This window comes from Ambystoma mexicanum, chromosome 5q, assembly GCF_040938575.1.
Source record: "Ambystoma mexicanum isolate Mex_15411 chromosome 5q, UKY_AmexF1_1, whole genome shotgun sequence".
Taxonomy (NCBI): domain Eukaryota; kingdom Metazoa; phylum Chordata; class Amphibia; order Caudata; family Ambystomatidae; genus Ambystoma; species Ambystoma mexicanum.
Window position 1 is genome coordinate 768,860,895 of NC_090933.1, and position 22,289 is coordinate 768,883,183.

The window sequence follows — 22,289 nt, forward strand, 5'->3', positions numbered from 1 at the left end:
ACTCCATGGTGACTCCAAGGGAGTGGGAACTTACTGGCATTCCGCCGCCCGTAACATCACGGCAATACCAGGATATCAGGCGGTGGAGAAGGTTAGTGCAGTTTGCCGGTATCTCGCTGCCAATACCAGTGGGATAACGGCAAACTCGTAATGAGGGCCATTGTATGAGCACTGATGTCAAAAGTGCATTAACCAAATGTTAACAAGTAAAACACAGAAATCTACTCATCCAACATGGGGTATTTTTTTTTGTAGCTTGTTTATTTGAGCAGTTTCACAGAGCATGGAGCTGCTTCAGGGCAGTGGATGAAGCACATGTAGGCGGCACATGCTAGGGAAACACATCATTCAAAGCGGGCCTAGGGCGGGTTTCTGAGGGATCAGTGTGAACGTTGCATACGTGTGTGTGTCAGAATAATTTGCCTCTGAATACTGGTCTTGATGCCTGGGGAGCGAGTCTGTGGTAGTCTGGTTTCAGCACAAAATAAGAAATGGAAGACTTTGATGGGGAAAATGTGTTTTAAGGCATTCCTGCAGTGCAGGCGGTTTTCAATGAGTCTGATGTTTTCAAGGAGGTAATTCCAGAGTTTGGTGCCAATCACTCCTAGTCTGTTTCACTCACAGGGGGCTTTGTTGGGTAATATCATTAAAATGGCCCACTTTGTTCTAGTCTCAACACAAATACCACAGACACACACATGCCACAACTAGCTAGTAACATGACAAGACGTGCTCTGGTGAAGGGTTGATTGGGATAGGGCATGTTGAGGTATAAGGGCAAAAAGGACACATGAAAATGTGACATGGATGTAAGATACTGCATGCACGTGAATTAGAACGGGTAACTGCATTTGTGACTAGTGTGAAAGACAGCATGGAATGTGTGTTGCGTATGAATGCTTATTTTGTAGAAACACACTTATAAGCTGTTCTCGCCATGAGGATAAGAGGTGGAGTCACTTGCCTAATTACTTAAGCATCTTTCCTGATGCCTATTGGAGAGCTACATTTATGAGGCCGAGGCTCCAACTCTTACCTACCATGGAAATATCGAGCGCTAAACGCAAGTTGGACTGGGCCCTGAAAGGTTGCTGTTTCTGTATGAAATTAAAGACATTGGAAACTCTGCAACACTTACTTGTAGAGGGTCCTATTTTACTGCCATTACGACTACAACATTTATAAGTCCGTACACCACATTGACGTTTCGCAGACTAAAGCCTTTTGGCAAAGGATACTACTAAATGGGAACCTTACCTCTCTTATGATAGCTGCTGTTTCATGTACCCAATTCGTCTTGAAGGTTTTAGAATTAATTTGTATCTTTTGTAAGGAATTTGAATGTTATAATGAATCTGTACTATTGATAAGATTGTCAATTGTGTGATTATTTTACGATATGAATCATCGTTTCTTTTTAAAGTTTTTTTTTAATTAAACCAAAGCAAATAAAAAATAAAAACACATAAATAAATGGTTACTTAATGGTTACTGGAAAATGGATTTTCGCTTAATTATGCAAGCATGCAATAGCACAGTTAGAGTCCAATGTTCCCAGCCTTCTGTGTTTGTGGTTTCCTTGGTGATGACTCTGTGGTCAGAGATTAACCTTCCCATGATGATGTTTTAGTAGCAGTCTGAGCAACATAGCACCCAGTTCACCTGCCCTGTGCCCAAGAAAGATCATTATATCATATAATTTCACATGCATTTGCTGACTGGAGTCGTGCTTTGTCTGCCTTCTATGCTTAGGCAAGCCTTCCATGGAGAAAGGCGCATGCTGTCCTGCAAGTTGCTGCATTTTTCGAAATGCTCATCTCCCAGGAGTCAGACCTTTGATGTCGTTGTCGTCACGCATTTGCATAATACATCCACACAGGTGTACGGGGGTTTGCATTGGGACTGGTAGGCAGGCAGATGGCACGTGGTGATGGCTGGTCAATACTGAAGGGGTATAATGATCAGCCAGAGTTTCTGGTGTGCTTTACCGCCGTAGATGTTGTGCCTCAAAGTTGTCTGATAATGGACCACAACATGTGTGTCCAGATGCAAAGCGGATTCCACGCCTGCCATACATGCTATCATCCGGTAATCCATGTCTAGGTCAAAGAGTCGACGAGCAGTGTCTGAATCTTGACGTCCCTTACCCAAGATTGCCTACAGGACTTGTGAGTTGTGTCCCTTTCTGTGCTCCACCAACAATGAATGTTGGAAATTTGTAGTCAAGTGCCTGCGTCACCGTCTGTCTCCTCTACTGTAAGATCTGGAAGGGAGACATACGTGTGCATGTGTCAATGTATAAAAACTAGTCCGATGTCCAGATAGACAGCATTATAGTAGACACCAAAGTACAGAAATAGAGGAAGCAAATACAACAAACTGGCTGCACTGAATAACAGCACAATGATCAAAGGTGTGTCATGTGGTGAGCTGTTTACTGAGATTGCTATACATCACCAAACATGATGGGGTTTACTGAACACATCATGCACTACATATCTGAACAATAACTATACCTGGACCTTCTCTTGGACTACACACCTCTTCCGACATGTAAATGTCTACTGGCCACACACCTGATACAAAAGACAATACTGTGAAGCTCTGAAAGTTTGCTTCACTTGTTGTACGTGACTCTGCCCTGCACAGCACTGCGAGCCTCAGCTCTTGCTGTCTCTTCCTTTTCCATTGCCACACGCTGCTTCCTGGAGGAGGCGGAGTTCCCTGGCAACACGTGACGGATCACGTGATTGTGCCGGCCTATTTCAGCTGTCGTGAGCCACCCTTGCGGCGTTAAGCCCGGCGGGGACAAGCCCACTGGCTGTTGTGCGGCTGTTTGTAAATGATTTGATCCCAATACAAAATCCCACTTTTAATAATGAGGCTTCTGCTCCTTCTTTGAGTTCTACCATTTCAGATCAAACTTTATTAACTGTACCCCATTCGCCTATTAAAGTTATTAAACCTATGCAAATCTTCTCCACCATTTTAGAAGAGTCATCTCTTGACTCTGAAGTGATGATAAATGAAAAAAAAAAACAGCACAAGTTTCATCGTCTGGGAATGTTTCATTGGCTTCAGTAATTATTGAAGACGTGGGACAAGTCTCTCATAATAAGTCTCTTTCATCCCCCTCTCAAAATCCCCATGAATGTAGAGACTTTGAAAGCCCAAGAGTCTCAATTATGACTGACTATGCACAACCATGTTCCATGGATTCAACAAGACAAGATGAGGAGATCTCTTTTTTGCAACTCACCCCCCGTCGCTGTCAAACTTCTGATAAGAAACGACAATCATCTGTATCTTCGGCCAATCCTGCCCTATTAGAAGTCTACTTGGGGGCTATTAACACTACTATGTCTACTTTATTTAAGCTTTTTAACTCTTTGGATCAGAAGTTAGCTGTCCAAACCGACAAGATAAATCACATAAGTGACTGGATGAGAGATACCTCGCTTAAATGTTCTAAAAGCCTTTCTTTAGTAAATCTGGAGCAAAGAATAGTACATCTTGAATCCTATTTGTCAGCCCATCAAGGTTCAAACGTACACTCAGGAACATCTATTATACAGCGTCTCTCACACTTAGAGAGTTTGATCCAAGATCCTCTGACTATTACGCCAGATTTACCAATATTTTCTAAAATTATTCGACCAATTGAATGTGTTGAGGAAGCTGATACGGTAAAACATAACGAATCCTGGATTAGTGTTCATTCTCCTGTGAGAAGTGCGGGTCAATCTATATCCTGTAAATCTCATGGGGGCGTCAACCAAAATGCACAAAAGATAGGAGGATCTTTGTTAAATAATAGAAAAATAAAATTGATGTCCTCTAAAGTTACACAAAGAAATAAAAAAGCTCTGACAGATTTAAAAAAATTACCTCAAATACATCCTTCTTCGGATGTCACGAAAACTTTTACTCACAGTGCTGTTGGTCCGTCAGTTATATGTGATGAGATAATTAATAACGACTCGGTCGTTACAGCCAGTAATTCTCGTGTAGGCGAAGTTTTGCAAGACATCTTTCCACCTCCTCAAGTTGTTCCTCCTCAAGGTATCCCAAAAGAAGTTCTCATTTCATCCCCTAATTATGATCCCTTGAATGAGCTGGTACTTCTCTTAACATCCAAGCCTGATAATATACAAACAAAACAATCTTGCCCGATTGTACAAACAACATTATCTGTCCAACATGGTGTCGTTTCTACAGGTGCGGGCAAGTTACTTCCTCCTCTCGCTCCTATGGCGAAAGTTGAAGATCGTTTAAGTGCATTAAGAACTGCGGTGGATTCTTATTTACTCAATAGAATATCAGAGGTGCTACCTGAAGCTCCACATGTCCTTGATCATTCCCCTCATAAACATAATTCTAATAAAAATTTGCAAAATGAAGTCCGATCCCTCAAAAACAGATCAGACAATTGTACAAAAACCATGCCTCCTTCTTGTAATAGTCAGCGCCCTCAAGATCCGCCTAAAGAAAAAAATAGGAGTAACACTGATGTACGTAATGGTGGTAGTAAACACTACATAAATGACGATAGTGCTGCATTTTCAAAGAAACTTAAACAGTTTCATACTTTAATTCTGAAATGTCGCGATGGGTCCTTCCCATAGTACGATCTATGTCGTGCTAGTGTCTTCAATATATTTGGAGATATAGAGGGACTGGAAGCCATTTCTTCATCAGATGTGGATCAAGTTGAGTTTCTCTGCGACAAGAATCTTTCCATCGTTAGGCTCTGGATAAAGTCTGGTATTGTTCGTAATACATTATGGAACGCCAGAATGGATTTGTTTAATCTTGGTTTCTTGTTAGCTTAAGACCCAACACGACAGCAATCTGAGGAGATTGATGGTAATATCCATTGTTGGCACTATTTCTGAACCCACATGTGCCTGAAATTATTGTACTAATCAATCACCATTAGACCCCTATGTGGGATCTAATACCCGTTCATAACCACGAGCAACTATCCCCACCAACAAACTTGCACTTGCTAGTTGGAATACTAGAGGTTACTCTCATTTGCAGTGGAATTTAGATAATGGGTTGAATAGTTACGATATCGTAGCTTTACAAGAAACATGGTTAATAAATCCCCCTATATGGGATGATCATCAGATTAGTTTACTGGCAGCAGTCTATGGTGGTAAAGGTAGACCTACAGCTGGTCTGTTAGTAGCAGTGAAAGCGAGTAGGGGTTTGAAAATCTTCCCCTGGCAAACACCAAACAAATTCATACAACTGGTTAAGATCCTCTTCAATTCACAGACATACGCACTTATTAATCTTTACAGAAACCCAGTAGGCATTACTGATGACAGCTTTTATGATGCTCTTTCCCTTATTTTCGAACATATCTCTGATCAAAATAATGTCTCTGGAATATTGTTAATGGGCGATTTGAACTTTTCTTGCTTTCATTCGAACAAAAGGAACAAGAATCGTGAGGGTGCAAGATGGACCTCCTTTATGGAAGATCATGGTTTAAAGATGGTAAATGGTGCAATCATAGGTGACATTCCACCTATGAATACCTGGGAAAGAGGCTCCTCAAAATCTACCATTGATTATATTTTCTTATCTAATACCATCTTCATGAATACCAGCAAATTTGTTATAATCAAACAGACATCTAGTGATCACCACCTTTTAGCCTTATTTTGTGCGGTTGAAATCGGTGATCACTTGAAAACTGCACTTTACTATAAACATACACTGCTTCAAATGGTCTGTCAATAAATTACTAGCTCTGAATGATGCTATTCTAAAAAATCAAAGTTTACATAAGGCTGGTTCCTATATAGATGTCTTAAGCACCTTCGCGAATCTTTATCCTGTTTTCAGTAAACCAGTTAAAAGACATGTTCATGGGTTTGACCTAGCTCTCTGTGAAAGAAAGAAAGCTTACAGAAGAGAGATCAGAAACTATCAGAAATTGCCCATGATTGATCGAATTAAAGCAGTTAAAGTTGCCTCCTCGAGATATCGAAATTGGGTTCGAGCGAGGAGAGCTACCTTGTACCAACTAGATTGCGAATACTTCCTGTCAGCTTGCCGTAGTAAAAATTCTGCCACGGTCTGGGAGTTGTTGAATAAATGTAACATCTCATCCCAAGATCATGCGCAGCTCTATAGCGTACCTGAATCGGTGTGGGTTACACATTTTTCGTCCCTATACGACAATCCTATGATGAATTACTATAATTACAATAGCAACTCTGTAAACAGTTGGACTTTGCATTGTACAAGATTTGCTATTCAAGCCTTTATTAAAGCTTCTTCATCATCTAGAGCGGCAGGCTTGGATGGACTGACCAATGTAATGCTCAAACAAAACATAACAGAATGGGCACTAATCTTGAACAATACTTTTCACCACATATTACAAACTAAAAATATTCCGCAATCATGGCGTTCCTCTGTAATCATTCCGATCTATAAAAAGGTGATCGAATGAATCCCAAAAATTACCATCCAATAACGTTACTAGACATGCCAGGAAAGATTTTCTCCAGGCTGGTGCTAAGAGATTTTAATGCTTGGTCAAATAAAGTAAATCAACGTGACCCAGCACAAACTGGATTCGTGGCAGGTCTAGGTACCGGCGTTAATTTAATTACTTTAAATGCTATAAAACAACAAGCAATTCATAAGAAACAAGCCAGATACTTTGCGTTCGTGGATCTTCACTCTGCCGTTGATTCGGTCTCAAGACCAAAACTTATATATAAGTTAATCAAAGCGGACTGCCCATCCACTCTTATTGACATCATTTTTGCCCTCCATTCACAAACCAAGGTCTATGTAAGACTAAACTCTGAGGGTCTTCTATCAACCCCAATTCCAACATTTAGAGGGCTGAAACAGGGGTGCATTTTAGCATCTGCCTTGTTCAATTTTTTCATTAATGATGTACGTTGCATCTTTAGCAAAGTAATCGCTGATGCTCCTAAACTGAACGATGTAAAAATGTGTGCTTTATGGTATGCGGACGATCTTGTTTTAGTATCAAAAACTCCCAGTGGTTTACGCAATCTCTTGTCAGCATTATGCTCTTATTTTAAAGAAAATGAATTGGTAGTAAACACGAGTAAAACACAAATTGTCTCGTATGTTCCTAAAGGTTTACGCAAACACTTGTTAAACTGGCAGATGGAGGGGACACCCATAAAGATGGTACCAAATTATGTCTATTTGGGCCTTATCTTTGAGGGTGGTCCAACGTTAGACTCACATCTAAACAAAATTAAGCAGAAGTTAACCACGGCAATCTGTCAGACAAGAGTAATTGTTTCTAAATATGGCAAATTTTCCATCAAAGCTGGCATCACCTATTGGGACCAGAATGTCGTAGCAACCATTCTTTATGGTTTGGAAACACTAATTGTCCCCCCAGGGTTTCTTAATTTACTAGAAGCCAAGTTTTGGCGTGCAATTTTAAATCTACCCCAATGTATTCCCGGTGTGTTAATACGATATGAATCAGGAATAATTTCTTTAACTGCATTATATAACTGGCGCCTATGTGCCTTATTTCGCAAAAGCTTATTATCTACACATGATAACTCTACATTATCTACCATCTCAAGTTACTTGCTCAACTCTACAGAGCAAGAAAAGAAGAAGGTGTATATGATGGACTGGATTGACACCAGAACTCAGTGTTTAACTTATAAAGACTTTGATTCTACAATCTTTGGTCCAAAGCGTTTTAAAAACATTGCCTCCTATCTATGCTTGGCACCATCTGCTGCCTTAAGAACTGCCATTCTTTGCTTGAGGCTTAACATCTGGCCCACCCGTGAGGTTAAAACAAGAAGAAAACAAATTTCTTCTGACCTCAACTGGTGTAGGTTCTGTAAAAATGTTTTGATTGTAGAAACTCTTCAACACCTAATATTGGAGTGTCCAGCACTTAGCACTTTAAGAAAATTGCACTTTGTTAATCACTTTGCATATTTTTCACAACTTGATCCAAACAATAGATGGGTCGCCTTGGCAGCCACTGAAAGTATGAGTATAAGAATTGCAACGATTAATTTTCTACAGGCCTTGCACTTAGAATGATGATTTTACAGGATGTTATGAATTTATATGTTTTTTTTCTTATGTGGATTTTATGTTTATGAATTTTTCTAATCTATATAAATTGAAAAAGTTGATGTAATTTCAACTATATTCAATAAATAAAAAAAAAAAAAGACAAAACTGCCCAGTGGCTATACGTCATGTGTAACAACTTCAGCCACTTCAGATATCTATGGACATCTGGTCTTTGCATGGAGACCCACACTCATGAAGGGACAACCTACGATATGAGACCCAGAATGCAAGGTGCAATTGGCTGGTCCGGTAGGTTCATCAGCATGTGGCACACTTCAGAAGGGCCCATTTTTGCATCTTTGTAAGAACCAAATACTAATGTTAAGTCCATGTGTGTTCATCACATTGCTTGCATGATCAAAGCAAACAACACAGAAGCCATCATGTATCTGTGATTGCAGTGGCAGAATCATAGTCCACATCATGTATGGCGCGCGGGTGCTTCATTAAATCCATGAGCTCCAAGGCAGGTATCATCTCTATAATCGTGTTTGTGGAATGGTACAAGCAGCCCAGTCTTTCACTTTCTTGCAGTTTGCTGTCGTGCCGTTCAGATTCTGTCACTCTACTGATGCAAAACGAGCTGTCTCGGGAGGATAGCTCAGAGGCAACGCGCTTGCCTTGGAAGCAAGATGATGCGGTGCAACACAGGTTCAATCCCCGGGTCTGCGCTTAGAGGCCTCTGGGTAGTAAGCGTGTTATCAATAACCCATTACAATTAGTTGTCTATCCTTTACCAACGGGCATTAGTGCTGCACAGAGTGTGCATCTCTCTCAAGGAACTACAGCATGACTCTGAGGATAATATTCGCCTCTGCAACAGTAGAAATCCTCTTTTTCCTTATACATCTTTCTGCCACGTTGATTCTATGGTTTCCCTTGTGTTGTTCTTGTCAACTGGGAAATATAGTACCAGAAAAGTGCAGTCCCCTCTCTTTTGTAGTGCTCATAGACTTGATTACTGATCTGAATGCTTTCGTGGCACATGTGGGATTTTCATTGTACTTTATTGGCACACATGGTATGCTTTTTGCATTTTCTTTATACATAAAGTCTGTGCTTTCCATCCTATGGCTATTACACCATCAAAGCTGAGTTACACAGAGCAGATGAAATACCCTTAGGAACGCCTTGGAAAGAAGAAGCAGTGACTTTGGGTGCAGCTCTTTACTGTACACTGTTCCTTCCTACATGCAGCACACAAGGGCAGGTGCTGAGGATACTCCCCTAAATGGAGCCAAAGTCACCCCTGAAAAGGTGCGTATTGTGATGGACACGGTACTGGGAATCATGGAAAATGCTCTGCACTACCCTGGAACATGTAATGGCCTCAGCAGAGCCTGTTTATGGCTGGCAAATGCCACTGCCAACAACACGCTTAAGGAGGCAAAGGTGTTGCCAGAGATGTATTTTTAATTTACATTGATCTGTTTGTATGTTTATTTTTATTAGAAGTAGATCTTAATCAGTCCAATGATTGGTTGTCTTGTGGCGCATGAGATGCAAAGTATGGTTCAGTTACCAGGAACAGAAGGGAGGTGATGGACAGCGAACGGGCTCAGCCCTGGCAGACAACGGTAGCAGGCAAATATATCACACAATGAACATATGCACTTGGCAGGGCAGGATGTGGAGCACATTGGAGGAACTGCTACTAGTTTATCTGCTCCTGCAAGGGAAAGGAGGAGCTTCTTCAGGCCCGTCTTGGCATCTAATTTAGTGGGGATGGGTTTTGTGTGAGGAGGTGCTGAGGTCCTGTGGTGAGGGGTGAGTAGAGGGACGCAGTGAGCGGGAGATAGAGCAACAGAAGTATGGGCCAGGGAAGCAGAGAGGTTTGGGAAGCTTCAGATCCCAGAGTGTGCAAGGATGTTCATAGTGAGAGGTGGAGGTAGCTAACTGGGCAAAGCTAGCCCATGGACAGACTTTTAGAAAAAGAGAAGGAAATTGAAGGGGAAGACATTTTATTTGGACTGCCATCCCACTTTTAAGTTGCTTGCAGAGATGATTGAGGCTCGCTGGCGATTGATAAGGGTTCTGGTAGCAAATGTAAGCACCTGTCTAGTAGACTGAAGGAGCAGAAAGAGGCTGGCATGTGATGAAGCTGGAGTAGTAATCAATGTTACAGAAGAAAAGGGTGAACTGGAGAGTTTTAGGGAATTTGGATGTATAGTGGCTCAGGAGATTAAACTTGCCAGCTAATCTGTGTAGGTAATTTATTATTGCTGTTTCAAATCATTGTCAGAGAAAACCTCCAGGTAAGAGGTAATAACGAAGCAATAGGGACTGGGTTTTGGGCTCAGTTGAAAATCATTCAGGAGAGGCTAGGAGGGGTGAGCACCTCATTTTCTGTTTCTTGACTAGTTCATCATTAGGCAGCCTAAACGCCTCCAGGGGCTAGTGGAGGCAAGCACTCTGTGATCTGGGAGAATAGCTCTAGGTTGAAGAAGGGAAAGTGACAACGTTTTTTTAACTAATCGGGAAAGATATAATTGGTGAACCCAAATAAAAAGCGAAACTAATGAGGTGTAGATTGTGAATAGGAACTTACTGAGGCCAGGCCAGGCCCTTGTTTGACCCACACGGTAGAGGGGTCACATCAGCCGTGCCACCTTCCAAGAAAATAGAAAAAGGGATCCTGGAACACCAGAGGCTACTCCCACCTTACTCAACCAGGTGGTATAAACCTTGGAGACTTCGACATTATTTGCCTTCAAGAGACGTGGCTGGAGGATTTACCGGCACTCGACAGCTATACAGTGATCATCTCTCCAGCAACCAAAGGCCTCTTAGGCCACCCCTCATCAGGTCTTCTTTTGGCGGTTCAAGCTGACTCCAGCATTAACATAAAACAAAAATTTGCAGAAGCCTACGGCCATCTGTTTGCCCTCCTTACCTGGAACACTGCAAAGCCTCAAACCTGAAACCGGAAAAATCTCAATTAGCTATCATGACGCTTTATTGGAACCCTCAGAGAACCACGAACGATAACCTCTGTGCCTCGATGGCAGAGGCTATCGATGAACTTCTTTTGGATTATCAGTTATCGAATATAATCAAGTGTGGGGACCTGAATGCCAAATGTCCAACTTATACTACGTCCTCTGACCCACCCACCAAAAGATCTGCGGTCGAAGAACATGGAGTAGCATGGTCAGACTTGATGAAATCACGAAACATGCATAACACTGCTGCTATTTCTGAAAATGGAAAGCACATTCCGACTTGGGAAAGAGATACTTCATCCACGACTTTGGATTACATATTTGTTTCACATGCCATGCTACCCTTGGTCTCGAACTTTTCCATCCAAAGAACAGAAGCCAGCGATCATAACCTGTTGTTGGTGACTTTGAATGCTTCTCATACTCAGAACCCTTCTTGGACACTGAAGACTGAGTCGAACAGCCAACAAAGTTGACTAAGATTCACATCTGCGAACATACTCGAAATATCCAGAGAATATAGTCAGCAAGCATCTTCAACAGATCAATCTGGTCTCCTAGCCAGACTCAATTACCAACCTCTTCTGCTCAAATACATAGTAGACACGAGATCTAGACCCAAAGTAGACCTTTCAACTAAACATGGCTACAACAAAGTGCTAGTGGATAAAAGACTACAACTAAGAAAGCTTCAAAGAGCCGCAACGAAATTAAACACGGGCAAATCAAGATCAGCACGTATGGCAGAGACCAGAACCTACAAGTCATGGCTCAGAGAACACTGTGCGATGCTCTATCAGCAGGACTCTGAAACTATGCTCAAAATCTTGAGCAGCAAAAAAACGAGAGAGTTCTGGTTCCTTATTTGACCTCTCACCATTCAGACGAATGAGGCACTTACAAATTCCGTAAGCGAAACTAAATGGGTAACCCACTTTTTGAAGCTCCTCAATCTCCCAGGGGAGGCCGAACAAAATGTGAATAAATTCAACACCAATGAATGGGAAGATCTGTCTGACAGAGAAGATATTTCAAGGACCATCAAGAAATTGAAGCCATCCAGAGCACCAGGCCCTGTTGGCCTGACGAATATAGACCTGAAAAACCATCCGGGGGAGTGGACAAGGCTAATCAGCCAGATATTTACCCGATGCAAAGATACAAAATCTATTCCAACATCGTGGACCACAGCAGTCGTTGTACCTATCTTCAAGAAGGGCGTCAGAGAAGAGCCGACTAACTATCGCCTGATAGCTATCTTGGATATTATCGGTAAGATTTTTGCCTCCCTGCTCCTTGAAAGATTTCAGGCCTGGGCCATGGCCTCGCCCTGCTCTGATCCCTTTCAAACAGGGTTCCTAAAAAACGTCAACCCCTCTATCAACATAATGCTCTTGGATATCATCAAAAGCAAGATAAAGGAAAGTGCCCCTAAAGTATTTCTGGCCTTCATCGACCTCACTCAGGCCTTCGATCGAGTTGATCGAAAGAAACTATGGAATAAACTTTTAGAGTGGAAGTGTCCTACATCCATCATGGGTCCTCTCGTAGCTCTCCATTCAGACACCAAAATGAGAGTGAGGCTTAGCAGGCAAGGCATCCTCTTGGCAGAAATTCCATCGTATTGATCGGGGAGTTAACCAGGGCTGTCCACTGGCCCCACCTTTTTTATTGCTTTTCTAGGCAACTTTCAAGACTCAGCAACAACTGTCTGGGCTTTCCCCCCTAAAATTGTGAACCTTTAGTTCCCCGGCTACTGTACGCCGACGACCTTGTTCTGCTGGACCAAACCCCAGTCGGATTGCAAAGACAATTGAACAACCTGGCCACTACGTTGAGCAAAATAACCTACAAATAAATAAGGCAATGACAAACATTCTGGTCCTGAAGAAAGTATCAAAGAAAGGCTCGAAGGCTAGCTGGTTTGTAGATGGAACCAAAGTCGAACAAGTGGCCTTCTTCAAATATCTTGGCGTAATCATAGACTGTTCAACAGTCGATGCAGGCATGCAAAAAGCCCTCTGGACTAAAATCTGCAATCTTGTAGCCCAAACACGGGCGGTTGACTGAAATAATGGCAGGTTTTCATTGCTCCCTGCTCTCCAATTTTACAAATCCAAAGTGGTCCCTGCTATCACCTATGTGATGGACACCAGCCCAGCTATCCCTTCTGCTCTATAGCCTAAAGTGGAAGGCCTTGTGCTTTGACGTTCTGTGCTTAACTTGCCAAAGCCCACTCCCATTGCAGCAATTCGACAAGAACTGGGCCTGCTGTCTCTCTTGGCAATGATAGACCATATCAGCATGCAGCTGTATAGGAAGACCCTAATGCCAGAATCCCCTCCAGTCTATAGATTGATTGCCGACGAAATTGCAAAAGGAACCTGACGGAAGCTAAACATCTGGGCTGAAAAAAATAAATCCCTACTTGACTCGATAGCATGTACTCTGAGAGTAAAGCAGAAAATGGAAGTTCTTGACTGGACCACTACTCAAGAACAAACAGCAACTAGGAAGTCGTTGTCTCATCTTCCCCCATCGGCACGTAAGCGGAAAGACTTGTTGGAGTACATCGTCAAATTTCCCAACAAAATGTTAAGAGGAACTTTTATGAGAGCACGACTCAACCTTCTCCCAACACGCGAAATTCTGCAGAGAAGATCTCAGTCCAACTCAAACGAATGCAGACTCGCCTAGAAAACCATCAACTTGAATCCATCAGACATTTGATGCTGTCCTGCCTGGCAACCATAGAAGCAAGGACAGCTTATCTCTGCCCTTTATTTTCAATGTGTGACTTATGCAAAGAAGAAGTCTGGTGGGCCCGGCTTATTTCGGAAGCAAATACCCGATGAGTAATTGCAGGAACCAAGATTTTAAACGCAGCCTTACAGAAAATCGCTTCAAATTGAACAAATCTAAATAGCAAATGAACGAGCAAGATTTACTGAGTTACGATTTTACATTCTTGTAAAAGCCGAAACGCGGCTAAACACAAGTACATAAAAAATAATAATAATAATAATAATGCATATCATCACACATTGACTGCAAGTACACAATGTCATGCAAATGTCAATGAAGCAGACATGTTCAAAATTCACCATTATCTATTATTCAAAAAACATAGATCCCATATTATACCTTTGGTGTAGGTTGCACACCCTATCATCCACTATGTGGTTTGGTTAATAGTGTCAATCTTTGTGTGAAAGGTGAGTACATGCCATGATAATTCGAAAAAATATAGATGATATGCAGTAGTCACGTTTTTATGTGATTTAATACCTTGCACAATAACAGAGATGCTGATCTTGCCAATGCATTTCAGACATCACTTGTCCTTCATCAGGGTCTATAGATCTCATCTGATATGTATCAATCAGTAATGTAAAATATTCATGAATAAAGTTGAAACCATTTGTAGGCACATAATGTAAGCACTGGAATATCATGCCATCATGTCATTAACATCAACATCATCACACATATAAGTTGGCCGAGTCAAAGATTCAATAACCACACTAGGCCACGTAGCGTACACAACAGGGACAACATATAAGAGAACATTTACAAAAATGAGAGAACATGGCAAACATTATAATACAGTATGTCATTGTCGCAGTCTCCACATTATTATGCAATCTTACCCTCAGGCCATATAGTGCCCATGCTGTTTGTTGTCTGCTCCCATTGTTATGCAGGAGCCTCACTAAATTCAAGTACTCCTGTGTGCCTTTTCTGGGAAAACGGAATGCCTCTCGTCGTCCATGTGATTAGTATCTCTACCAGATGGTAATCTGTGTATAAAAGGCTTGCGCTTTACTTTTGCACACGTATAAATAGCGTGCGAGTTCCTAAAGACACCTGTTCTAAGTAATAACTGTGTGTGCTTCACTCCTCATCTAGCTGTGTAAATCAATGGACCTGCATCGAATTCTAAACGCTGTACAAGGCAAAAGTTGGAAAAGCTGTGAAACAAAGTTGAAAATGTTAAGCACAGACAAATCATATGCTACAATGCATATTAATCAATGTACTAGTGTTGTTCTTACCGCTGTATCGGGCAGTGCCGGTTAAATCTGATAGGTTGTGTGTTCCGAGCGGCTCATGAGCCGCAGTGCAGGTAGCGTTGTTGTAAATGTAAACTCACTGGTAGTCATGGTGATATGAGATTGTGTGGTGGCAATAGGATGGGAATAGTTTCTGGAAAAGCTGGTGACCATCTTTAAGGAGGAAAGATTGCCGGCCATAGAGCAGTAAAAACACTTAATCATTCATCATAACAATGAGAGAGTTTTTCTGGTACATAATTAGTGGAAAACATGCGGCATAATGTAATGTCTGTTGCTGTGAGACCATTATGTTAACATTGTCTCTTAAAAGTGTGAATCTAATTCTCATATTGAAAATACAGCCACTAGCAATCTGAAGTGTCTAGATATGTTGTTACTAGTTATATCACATGGCGAGTAACATTCACAACGTTGTCTGGAGAGTAATATCTTCAGGTGGAAATTAACAGGGTAATTCATAGAATTTCGCAGAAAAGTGTCGCAAGCGGCTGGCGCAGAGTGTCCGCGTGCGATTGTCTGCGCCAGGCACGTGCGCTAAAACCAATTTCCGCGCACAGCGTATTCATGGATTTTAGGCTCCCAAACCAGCTGTGGCGCAGAGTATCGCAGCGATCCTGCAGCAGCGCCAGTAACGCCCCCAAGAACGCCCTCGCGCAAGGAAAAGCCATCAAAATCGCTAAATCATCGCAAAGGGCTGCGCTAACCCTGGACCAGTTTACAGGGCTGCCAAACAAGGAACGCAAAGCGGGTAACGTTCATATCAGGGGTACGTGGGAAGTTTTACACGCGATTAGCCAGAGTACGTGTATTACAGGGGTACGCGGGAATTATCAAACGCGATTTGGCTGGGTATGTGTATTACAGGGGTACACGGGAAGTTCTACACGCGATTTGTCTGGGTACGTGTATAACAGGGGTGCGCGGGAATTATCACACGCGATTTGGCCAGGTACGTGTATTACAGGGGTGCGCGGGAATTATCACACGCGATTTGGCTGGGTACCTGTATTACAGGGGTGCGTGGGAAGTTACACACGCAATTAGGCTGGGTGGGTCCTCACAGGTGTTCCCTGTACACCCTCCACGGCCCCTGCAGGCAGCCCACAAAACAGGGGACTACCCTGCACACCTGCTCATGTCCCCTTGCACCCCCACCCCCCAGCAACCAGGGGCAGCCTCCACCAGGCCCCCACCCATGTCTCCCACCACCCCCACCCCCCAGCAGTGCAGGGGCAGCCTCCACCAGGCCCCCACCCATGTCTCCCACCACCCCCACCCCCCAGCAGTGCAGGGGCAGCCTCCACCAGGCCCCACCCATGTCTCCCACCCCCCCCCCACCCCCAGCAGTGCAGGGGCAGCCTCCACCAGGCCCCCACTCATGTCCCCTTGCACCCCCACCCCCCAGCAACCAGGGGCAGCCTCCACCAGGCCCCCACCCATGTCTCCCACCACCCCCACCCCCCAGCAATGCAGGGGCATCCTCCACCAGGCCCCCACCCATGTCTCCCACCACCCCCACCCCCCAGCAGTGCAGGGGCAGCCTCCACCAGGCCCCCACTCATGTCCCCTTGCACCCCCACCCCCCAGCAACCAGGGGCAGCCTCCACCAGGCCCCCACCCATGTCTCCCACCACCCCCACCCCCCAGCAGTGCAGGGGCAGCCTCCACCAGGCCCCCACCCATGTCTCCCACCACCCCCACCCCCCAGCAGTGCAGGGGCAGCCTCCACCAGGCCCCCACTCATGTCCCCTTGCACCCCCACCCCCCAGCAACCAGGGGCAGCCTCCACCAGGCCCCCACCCATGTCTCCCACCACCCCCACCCCCCAGCACTGTGGGGCACCTGCCAGCAGGCCCCCACCCATGTCACCCACCACCCCCACCCCCCCCAGTCACCAGGGGCACCCTCCACCAGGCCCCCACTCATGTCTCCCACCACCCCCACCCCCCAGCACTGTGGGGCACCTGCCAGCAGGCCCCCACCCATGTCACCCACCCCCCCCACCCCCCCAGTCACCAGGGGCACCCTCCACCAGGCCCCCACTCATGTCTCCCACCACCCCCACCCCCCAGCAGTGCAGGGGCAGCCTCCACCAGGCCCCCACCCATGTCTCCCACCACCCCCACCCCCCAGCAGTGCAGGGGCAGCCCCCACCAGGCCCCCACTCATGTCCCCTATCACCCCCACCCCCCCAGTCACCAGGGGCACCCTCCACCAGGCCCCCACTCATGTCTCCCACCACCCCCACCCCCCCAGCAGTGCAGGGGCAGCCTCCACCAGGCCCCCACCCATGTCTCCCACCACCCCCACCCCCCAGCAGTGCAGGGGCAGCCCCCACCAGGCCCCCACTCATGTCAACTATCACCCCCACCCCCCCAGTCACCAGGGGCACCCTCCACCAGGCCCCCACTCATGTCTCCCACCACCCCCACCCCCCCAGTCACCAGGGGCACCCTCCACCAGGCCCCCACTCATGTCTCCCACCACCCCCACCCCCCAGCAGTGCAGGGGCAGCCTCCACCAGGCACCCACTCATGTCCCATATCACCCCCACCCCCCCGCCACCAGGGGCACCCTCCACCAGGCCCCCACTCATGTCTCCCACCACCTCCACCCCCCAGCAGTGCAGGGGCACCCTCCACCAGGCCCCCACTCATGTCCCCTATCACCCCCACCCCCCCAGTCACCAGGGGCACCCTCCACCAGGCCCCCACTCATGTCTCCCACCACCCCCACCCCCCCAGTCACCAGGGGCACCCTCCACCAGGCCCCCACTCATGTCTCCCTCCACCCCCACCCCCCAGCAGTGCAGGGGCAGCCTCCACCAGGCACCCACTCATGTCCCCTATCACCCCCACGCCCCCGCCACCAAGGGCAGCCTCCACCAGGCCCCCACTCATGTCTCCCACCACCCCCACCCCCCAGTCACCAGGGGCACCCTCCACCAGGCCCCCACTCATGTCTCCCACCACCCCCACCCCCCAGTCACCAGGGGCACCCTCCACCAGGCCCCCACTCATGTCTCCCACCACCCCCACCATCCAGGGGCACCCTCCACCAGGCCCCCACCCATGTCACCCACCACCCCCACCCCCCAGCATCCAGGGGCAGCCCCCACCAGGCCCCCACTCATGTCCCCTATCACCCCCACCCCCCCGCCACCAGGGGCACCCTCCACCAGGCCCCCACTCATGTCTCCCACCACCCCCACCCCCCCAGTCACCAGGGGCAGCCTCCACCAGGCCCCCACTCATGTCTCCCACCACCCCCACCCCCCAGCAGTGCAGGGGCAGCCTCCACCAGGCCCCCACCCATGTCTCCCACCACCCCCACCCCCCAGCAGTGCAGGGGCAGCTCCCACCAGGCCCCCACTCATGTCCCCTATCACCCCCACCCCCCCAGTCACCAGGGGCACCCTCCACCAGGCCCCCACCCATGTCACCCACCACCCCCACCCCCCAGCATCCAGGGGCAGCCTCCACCAGGCCCCCACTCATGTCCCCTTGCACCCCCACCCCCCAGCAACCAGGGCCAGCCTCCACCAGGCCCCCACCCATGTCACCCACCACCCTCACCCCCCAGCAGTGCAGGGGCAGCCTCCACCAGGCCCCCACTCATGTCACCCACCACCCCCACCCCCCAGCACTGTGGGGCACCTGCCAGCAGGCCCCCACCCATGTCACCCACCACCCCCACCCCCCCAGTCACCAGGGGCACCCTCCACCAGGCCCCCACTCATGTCTCCCACCACCCCCACCCCCCACCATCCAGGGGCACCCTCCACCAGGCCCCCACTCATGTCTCCCAACACCCCCACCCCCCAGTCACCAGGGGCAGCCTCCACCAGGCCCCCACTCATGTCACCCACCACCCCCACCCCCCAGCACTGTGGGGCACCTGCCAGCAGGCCCCCACCCATGTCACCCACCACCCCCACCCCCCCAGTCACCAGGGGCACCCTCCACCAGGCCCCCACTCATGTCTCCCACCACCCCCACCCCCCACCATCCAGGGGCACCCTCCACCAGGCCCCCACTCATGTCTCCCACCACCCCCAGCCCCCCAGTCACCAGGGGCAGCCTCCACCAGGCCCCCACTCATGTCACCCACCACCCCCACCCCCCAGCACTGTGGGGCACCTGCCAGCAGGCCCCCACCCATGTCTCCCACCACCCCCACCCCCCAGCAGTGCAGGGGCAGCCTCCACCAGGCCCCCACCCATGTCCAACCCATGTCTCCCACCACCCCACCCCCCAGCAGTGCAGGGGCAGCCTCCACCACGACACCAACTTCCCTGGCACTGAAGCTGGTGCCCCTCTGCCTCCTTGGCCGGGGGTTGGCACTGGTGCCACCTGTTGTAGTGGCCGACATGGCAACCCCAGAGGCAGGAGTGGGTGGGCAACTGGGTCCTGGGGCAGGGCTGTGGGGCGACGGAAAAGCAGTCGGGAGCCTATGGTTCCAGCAGGGGTGGTTACAGCAACAGCACCCCTGGCTGATGTGCAGGCAGCAAATGGCAGGGCACGTGGCCAGCAGGCAGTCAGGCAGCAGCAGATGGCAGGTGGGAGCGTGCTCAGGGCTCTGGGGGGCAGTAATTTGGCCCCCTGGGCAGGAGCGTGGTCTTCCGTGTGTGAACGCGTGGCCAGCTTGATATGAGTGATTTGGCACGCGAAAATCAAACACGTCTGTGTGTAAATCGACGTGCACGCGTAGGAAAGTGTTGCGTGACACGTCCCAGTGTCAAAGCGTGTAATAGTTGAAAATGGACCTACACACAGAAGTGACAAAGCGTGTGATTGGTGAAAAAGGACCTACACGCAGAAGTGACAAAGCGTGTGATTGGTGAAAAAGGACCTACACGCAGAAGTGACAAAGCGTGTGACTGGTGAAAAAGGACCTACACGCAGAAGTGACAAAGCGTGTGATTGGTGGCAATGGCCCTAGCACGTACATGCCGCGTAAGTGACGCTGTACGTGTGGGCCTGTATATAAGGTACGTGTAGAACACCATTTCCTTGTACGTGCTTTTCGTGGAGAGCGAGTGGGTGAATTCTGTACTTATTGTCGTTTCACACGCGATTTACTTCACGGCGTTTCCAGTTCGTACTCCCTGTTACCTCTGACAGCTTTTTCTCTTTTTTCTCTTGTACTGGTTTACCTGGGCCTGTTCCCTCAAACAGTGTCCCCTTCTACTGTTGTCCTGTCTCCTCAGACAGCCAGACAGCGTACAAATCTTCTTTTGGCGGGGGTGTTGCCAACCAAACGCGCTCATTTTTCACGCTCTTTTACCTGGCAGACGGTGAGTCACGCACGTATCTAACTTCTGTGCTTGCCCCGTGTGTAGCCTACCCCTTCAGAGGTCATTCTAGGCTGCGTGTGACACGCATACGTTCATTCTTGTGTTACTGGGTGCCACAGCGTAGTGCAGGTTTTTCTTTCTGCACACGTGGTCTAGGAGGGGTTGCGTGCACGTCATCTCCCTTTTTTGGGGCTCCTGTGCGTAGCGTGACCCGTCATCTTTCCCCAGGGGTTACATTCAGCCTTGCTAGAGCACTAGGGTACAATTACCATCTGGTACCCAACCCCTTTGACCCCCAATTGTCCAGGACAATAGTCTACATCCACTCCCATACGCACATTAATATCAGTGCCATGGCTGGGAGGCGAGGATTCCGTAAGGGTGGCAAAGGTGGAAGAGCCACAAGTGGTGGCCGTGGTGGATCCGGTAGGGGACGTGGTCGTAACTTGCAGGGTGAGCCTGTCCCCCCATGTGTGGAGGACCAGTCAAGGGCACCCATAATCCCCCCCCTTCCCTCCCCCCCTCCCGTTGAGGCTGATGTGGCTGACACCATCCATGCTCAGCCCTTGTTGGACCAGCCCATTGTGGCACCAGACCTGGCTGACTCCATGGCTGACTTCCAGGTCAGCAGGGCTACGACACGTGCGCTGGTGCACGTTGATGCCATCATGCCACGTGGATCTAGGGCAGCAAGGTCATCTGCTGCCCCAAGTAGGCAGGGCGGAGAGGCTGCAGGGGCAGCTGCGGCTCCATCCACCCCAGCTCTCACACACCCAGCCAGGACAGTGTCGGTCCTAGTCCATCCTGCTGACATTCCCCCTGACACCATTACACTAGAGCCAATGCCTGCACCAACTCCCATGCTGAGTGTGCAATCCCACACACCTGATACAGAGCCCACCAGGGCTCCTGCCCCTAGTGTCCAGAGCGGCGCAGGACACTCAGGATCACCACCACCTTCCAAGCGGAAAAGGAAGAGTGCTCGTCCGGCACAGGCTGATGCCCCAGACACGGCTACACAGTCCGGCCCGTCCAGGAAGCCCAGCTTCACGGATGACGAACTGAATGCACTTGTCGAGTATGTGTCCGGACATGATAACGAGATGGTCATTGTTGCAGGATCCAAGACCACACCTGCACAACGCCAGGCACACTGGCAGACCGTTGCGGACATCGTAAGTGCCCTTGGAATCGTGAGGCGCACAGCCAATGATTGCTATAAGCGCTGGAATGACCTAAAGCGCAGGGCAAAGAAGAAGCTGGCCTCAAGTCATGCCGCAACTCTAGTGACTGGAGGTGGGTCTCCAGTATTAGACATGGAACTCACTCCACATGAGTCAGTCGCTGGGACCTACGTCACGGAGGAACAGATCCAAGGCGTGGGAGATCTGCCTGATTACGAGGCATTGTCCGGTGAGTGCACATGCATGTGTGTGTCATCCATGTGCATGGTGTGTGTGTGAGGGCATCTGTTTGTGTGCCAGGTGAGAGTGTGTGCGCCTGAGTTGTATGGGTCAGCCATGTGCTTCATGCAATACATCCTGCGCAGCTGCATTTGGCCATTGCAGTATCCCTTCTGCCAACAGTAGACATCTAGCCCAACAGCACCCCAGTTGCCCTTGTAGTGTCACCTTGCCACAACATTGTTGCTTATTTTTCTATGTTCAATCAGACAGATTGTTTGCATTCCACCACTTATACTAGGCATTCCTCAGTCCTCTGGTCACATGTCTGGCATGGCTATGGTAAAGTGGAGTGACTTTGTTACCTGGATATCATATGTTCACACATGTCCCTGTGCAATTGGACCATATTGGACTGGCAGCTCCAGGTGAAAAATCAGACCTGTTTGAATTA